Source organism: Lucilia cuprina, chromosome 2 (genome assembly GCF_022045245.1).
Source record: "Lucilia cuprina isolate Lc7/37 chromosome 2, ASM2204524v1, whole genome shotgun sequence".
Taxonomy (NCBI): domain Eukaryota; kingdom Metazoa; phylum Arthropoda; class Insecta; order Diptera; family Calliphoridae; genus Lucilia; species Lucilia cuprina.
The window spans coordinates 30,796,146-30,803,460 of NC_060950.1; positions in this window are offsets into that span (position 1 = coordinate 30,796,146).

The window sequence follows — 7,315 nt, forward strand, 5'->3', positions numbered from 1 at the left end:
ACAAAAATGATTAATCATTTTTACACTATAATTTTAGTGAATTTTTAGAAAATTTATTATTTAACGTCAAAATATATTTTTAATTTCCTGTTAAAAAAATTGGCAAACAGATTTTTATTGTCTTAGCAATGACAAGAGAATGTTTTAAAAGATTCCTACTCGACATCTTCAACATGTTTGCACAAACTGCTTACTGTCAGAAGTTAAGCTTTAACGGGGGTTGTTGTTGTACATGTTGGCTGTAACTGGAGTTCTTTCCTGGGAAAAAACGGATACAGGCGTTTGCTAAGTTTACAATCTTCGGCCGATTGAGAATCGGGTCGTCCCGGAGCGAAGATCCAATTGGCATGGAAATGTACATGGGTCACTTTGTAATGTCTTTAAAGAAAGAAAAGGAGGAGAAAGGAGAATTAAAAAGATATTCTACTTAGGGCGAGTTTCTTACTACTTAGTTAAACTAGGCTTAACTTGCTGTTAGATTAAACTCGGAACAAATTTAGGCGGACTTTAACCGATAATTGTGTTTTTCAGTTTTAGATTTAAGCTCAGTTAACTTTGTTAGTATTGCCAACTTTTCACTCAAAACATAAACAATGAACAGCTGTTTTTTGCAAACAATACTTTTGTAAATGGAAAATTTTTGGAAAAATGTTAAATAAACATTTAAAACAATAATAAATAAAACAAAACAAATCAGAAAATTACAATTTACTTAAAATATTAAGTTTTTGTTCTTCCGAAATCATTGTTTTATTTTTTTTTGTTAATGTGTTTTCTCACATATAACTTGAGTTTAATTGGCCAATTACACTCAGTTAAACTAAGATAATAAGTAACTTTACTGATAACTGAAAAATACGAAACATATATTAATCCAGGTTTCTCCAAAGAATGAAGATTATCTTTATCAGAAAAACTCACCCTAAGTAACTTTACTGATAACTGAAAAATGCGAAACATTTATAAAACCCGGTTTAACCAAAGAATGAAGATTATCTCTATCAGTAAAACCCTAACGAATCGAATCATTTCTAGGGTCGGACAGTTACACAGGGATGGGTAATTATGCCATCATTGCAAGTTTGGAAGTCATGCAAGACGTACGGTTTAATTGTAAGGTCAGTATTCAATGGTTGCCTGTCATCCCGTGGAGCGATCTTTATGATCATAGGAATGGAACTGATGCGAAAATTGGTGAATGATCGAGAAAGTCTCCAGATATTGGAGATTAATCATTATTTAGTATGCCTTTTTTACGCTTCGGGGAAGTTCTTCGTTGCTGTTGCCATCTCAACAAGATATTGTAATACATGCTACGCGACTATTTGTCGGGGCAATTATTGGAATCAATTGCCTTTGGAAATTCCTATTTCCTTTGTTACATTGATCGGTTCATAAGGGAGGGATCCTGATCCATTTCGGGTATTTCGGACTACCAAATATGTCTCTAGGTGTTGTTGCCAAAGAGCCATCTCAGTAGTGTGGTTGCGCGGGCTTAAAGAGGTTAAGGAATCTACTGGAATGGGTCATTAGATGATGGGGATTGCATTTTGAATAATGCGATGTTTCATGACATCATAAGGGTGGTCACCTTCCGGTTTGCCGGAAGATTGATTTCACCTGATCTATTGATTTTAGACCAGTGATTGATTTTTCCTTGTCGGGGTTCGCATTAGGATTTGATCCTATGCTGCCTGTCATTCCTCAACGGGGCTGCTATGGCAAGAGATGAGATATCTCGAATACTTCAACAAAGGCTTGTACATGGACCGGACCAGCCATGTACTAAAATTGCTACCTGGGTTTTTCATTGAAGAATTTAGGGGCGCATGGTAGATCGCCTCTAGTCTACCCAGTGAATGAAAAAGATCCCTAAATAGAGATTTCTGTAGAAGCTGCAAAAATGAGGAGGAAACAAAGACTCATCTTCTGTGTATGACAGGCATGTTATAGTTAATTTTTCTTATATTCTTCATCGTTTCCTTATGTTGTTCATCGTCGTCTTGTACTTCGTTCGGCTTTCACTTAATGGGGTACACATGGTTTGATTGACTCAGTTTTCCCTTTAAGGAAACGAATAGATTCTCATAGAACATCCCATATTGTAAGTCTCAGCCGAGTGCATATGTGTGCTCTTTTATTAGTTATTACTGGTCATTGCAAGTTTGGAAACTATGTAAGACGTATGGGTCTTACATATAACGACTTCTACAGGAAGTCGTGTACGACAGGCATAATATGGTTTATTTTGTCTTATAATTTCATTGATCATTTTCTTATAATGTTCTTCGTCGTATCCTTCCTTCGTTCGGTCATTCCTATCACATTCGCTTAAAGGCGCACACATGGTTTGATTGACTCTGTTTTCTCTTTAAGGAGAAGCATGGATTCTCATAGAACATCCTTTCTAGTAGGTCTCGGCAGAATGCATCTGAGTGTTCCTTTATAAAATTTGGAAACCATGTGTGGTCCTTTGTACAACGCCTTTTATAGAAGCTTCTACGAGGATTAGAAGGAAACAATTACTTATCTTTTGTGTATGACGGGCATATGTTGTTGCTGCCCTTCATGGTCTCCTTCCTTCGGTCGTCCAGTACTATCAATATCACTTATGATTCTGATTTCTCTTTGAGAGGATTTTCGACAATCCCCCTGTTATATTAAAGGAATATAGTGTATATCAAGAGAGAACGGAGACAGTTAGGCCCATTATACATTTGGGAATATGTACGATCCCTAAAATCGTTGCAACCAATTTTCATTTAAGAACAAAAGCAACAACTTCTGCATAATACTGGTTTCCCTTAAGGATTCACTAGATCATTAAAGACCATCAACATTCATTGCTAGAAATTATGTCATTCAGACTTATTCCCAGTATACTGTTCATATCTCACCTTTGGATATATACGATATGTCATTATTTCAATTTTGTGTCTCTGATTATAACGTCACAGTTGTCCACATCAAAAAGGAAGACAACTCTTCCAACTATGATAGATATTACTCCTAAGAACATTCTCTACAACCCTATAAGACAGTGGTTAAATAGATTAGATTATTCAATAAGTTCTCAGTCTAAATTAGTTAATATCTAATTAAAATATGTATATGACCACTGGAACCACTTGAAGTACCAGCTGGATGTTTCCCATACACTTGCTTTGTTTCTACATCTTGTTTCATCCCCAGCAACAACAAAAGCACTTTTCAATAATCCTATATGGTTTTTGGATAACAAAACAAACACGTTTAGGGAGATCAGAATACCTGCTTTTGTCTACCAATTGGAAAACTTCTTTCATGAGACTTTCGTCACTTGAACCGGAATTTTTGTTGTAATTTTCAAACAGAACCGCTTTGGTTAATGTTCATTGCAATGATTTCCTACCTTTAATGGTAGGATATCACGGTGTTTTCCTTCAGTAAAATAACTGTTAAATCAGGAAAAAGACTGATCTTGAAATTTTAGAAGAGATCAGAATTCTTGATAAAAAAATCTGGCTTATCCTACTGATAAAATCCAGCAGATTACAATGGTTACATACAGCAAATCTAAATCTAAAGAAATATATCCAGACATAAAGACTTTTCTACCTTCTATATAGTTCTTAAGGATCTTTGTGGAAACGTTCTTTACTTTAATTGTTAATTGCTTCCTAACATTTATGCCTCTCGGTTGATTCCAGCTCAAGAGCATATTCAGAACATCCTCAGCTTTTCTACACAAGTAATTTAGATACTTTCTCCTTAAAAGTATTACGACATCGTCTGCATAGCAGACATGTCTAAGTCCTTTCTCGGTTAGGGTCCTTAGGGGGAAATTAATCATAGTAACCCAGAGTAAAGGTCACAAAATGTCACCCTGTGGTATACCGCGAAATAACTTTTTTCTGATAGTTATATCGTACATCTCGCAGCTTATCCATCTGTTCCTTAATATGAGCACCATGAGGGATTGGATAAGAGTATCAGTGTACACGTTATTGAAGGTACCTTCGATGTCAATGCATACCGTCAGTGTATACAATTTGCCATCAAAGGATGTACCTGTGTAGTGGACAACATAGTTTAAAGCGGTTCCACCGATCGTCCCTTTACATAACCATGCTGCTTAAATTTTAGGTATTTGTCTGGTATATTACTTTTAAAACCATATTATTAACTATCCGTTTCAAGATTTTAAGTAGGTAGGATGCAAGACTTATCGGTTGATAGGACTTAGGTGTCGCACAGCTAGGTTTCCCTAGTTTGGGTATAAATATTACCCATTCTTTCTGTTCATACTTTACTTTAGTTGCAACGAAGTGACATTCTCCTTCGTTTGACTTTAGCATTGGGGTAATTCTTGTTATGAATGTTGAAAGTTCAGACGTTCGGATATAGTCTTATTCATCTGTTTATATGATACATAATACACATATCACATATCTCTGGAGAAAAATTAGTATAATTATGAGATATAAAGTTTTCTAGAACGAAGAAACGAAGCCAACTTAGATCTGTTGCAATTATAGAATTTGAATTTAGATTATTTTCGTTTTGTATCTATTCTTATAAGTAGATACCATGTATTTTACATTAAATCACAGCAATAAATCCTACCATCATCTTTAAAGAAAGCTCGTTTCATCCCTTAAGGAATAAATATAAAAATTCTGAATTGCAAGGTTTTGTATGTTGTCAGTTTAATGTCCTCAATCATGGTCATAAAAACAAAAGAAACAATTTAATATAATCACTTATTTACATGTATTTTTTCTTAGTATTATGCAACAAAAATACAAGTTGAATGAAATGTATACACGTTTTCAAAATTATATAAATCAAGTTAGAGTGCTATATTCGACTGTGCCGAATCTTATATACCCTTCACCATAGTGTATTTTAAACATCTTTTATAAATTTTAAATTTTTTCCCGACTACATTATTATTACATCAAAAGCTAAACAAAAAGAACAACAACAACGCTAAACGAAATAAAAACAAAATACACAAGGCATCTAAACCAACAGACATCTAAACATACATAACGAAAAACACAGAAAAACAAAAACAAAATTAACAACGCAAAGACGCCAACATAACCAAACATACAAAAAATACACAGCTGAATAAAACCAAATATATCTACACACACGTGTACATCTTTTTCTAATATACAGTGTTGTTGTTGCTTTTTTAACAAAGCATGAAAAAAATATGACATTTTTTGATGAAATTTTCAGAGGTTGTCTCGGATTTTTGCTCATATCTCCGTTATTTACCGACCGATTTTGCTGATTTTAAATAGCAATCTTTTCGAAAGCATGTCTAACAGAATTATTGAAGATTCGGATCTCGCCGATATCTGGGGTCCTCTAAAAACTGATTTCAACAGACAGACAGACGGACATGGCTTAATCGACTCCGCTATATATAAGGATCCAGAATATATATACTTTATAGGATCGGAAAATTATATTATAGAAATTACAAATGGAATGACAAACTTATATATACCCTTCTCACGAAGGTGTAGGGTATTATTAAGAAAAATAATTTTTTTTTTAATAATCTGGATTTCTTTTTCTTCCATATGTATGCAATACTTAAGAAGCTTAAAGATTAAGTTTAAAAATCACATATGTATTTAAACATGTTTGAAATAATAAAAAATAGTTAAAAAAAATAACTATAAAATTCTTCTAATCGTACATGATCTTCATTTATCAACTCACACGTTCACATTCATATGCTGGAGTACATGTAGGAGCACACATTTAACATCAATAAACAAATGCATTATGGCAAGTATTGTGAACAGTAAATCAAGGACACAGAGCACTTTCAATACCGTGTTTCAACAAATATCTATTTATATGCGAGATTAAACCTTACAGTTTATTTTATTATAATCACCCTTACTCTGTATTCAAAATGTTTTCCATTCCGATTCGAAAGAAGCTCCATCACTTAAATAACAAATTGAAAAAAAAAAAGTTTTTTTCTTAGGATTCTCTTCCGATAGTTGCATGAATATTCTTAGCCTTTCATTAATTTTTAAATTTATCAACTACACAAAATTTGTTGTAATAATGGTTACAAGTCAATTTTGGACGGCTCAGAGTCGATCGGTATACTTTTAGGACCAATATTCTTTATCAGATGTTAAAAAGGTAAAAAAATGTATAAGTACTTTTCAGTTAACCATCGTTTGTATCAAATTCTGGACAAAATATACATAACAAACTGAAAAAGACACGTGTCTATATTTTGTTATACAATTTCATTCATACATTCAAAAATTGTGAAAATATTCACATATTTGACGCTTTAGAAAGGATGTTTCAAAAGTACAGAGATTTATCTATATGTATAAAAATTAATGTGTTTGTATGTTTGAACGTTAAAGACTACTAAACGGCTGAACCGATTTCTTGAAAATTTCACAACGTATTCCTGTGTGTCAGGAGTAGGTAATATACTACTTTTCATGTTGAAATTTCAAGTGGGCGAGTAGAAAATATTAATTCGTATATTTGAGATAAACAGTAAGTAAGTACCTGAATTTTATCAGAGCCACTTTAGTGTAAATATGATTATTTAGGATAAAATGTAGGAGGACTTGCATTAGAGGGCCTGGAAATTCCCATATATATTAAATGCAATTATTCGTTTATCTTGGAAACTGTTAAAGTAAGAATCGTAAAATTTTTCAAAAATAACTTTAACAGCCATTTAAACAATTTGTGTAATAAATTGGGCAACTACCCATAAGGGGAGCGGCACCCCCATATTAATTAAATACCTCCCATATGAATTAAATACAAAATTTCGTTTATTTGGGAAACTAATAGAACTAGATTTTTAAAATTTTGCATAAATTACTATAATATTCGTCTGAACATTTTGGAGGAAAACAGGCGGAAAACAAGCCCCCATATGAATTAACTAGAAAAATTCGCATATCTGAAAAACCATTAGAGCTTGAATCTTAAAATTTTACATGAAGAACTTTGACATTTATAGTATAACAGGCAGACTTTTAGTGGGGGACTTAGCACCTCCCATTTGAATTAAATACAAAAAGAATTAATAGAAGTCGTTTTTTCAAATTTTGCATAAATAACTTTATTAACCTTGGAAGGAAAAAGTTCGGGCTTCCTTTGGGCAGCTTTAAGACCATCCAACCAACCAACTAACTAACTAACTAACTAACTAACTAACTAACTAACTAACTAACTAACTAACTAACTAACTAACTAACTAACTAACTTTCTAACTATCTAACTAACTATCTAACTAACTAACTAACTAACTAACTAACTAACT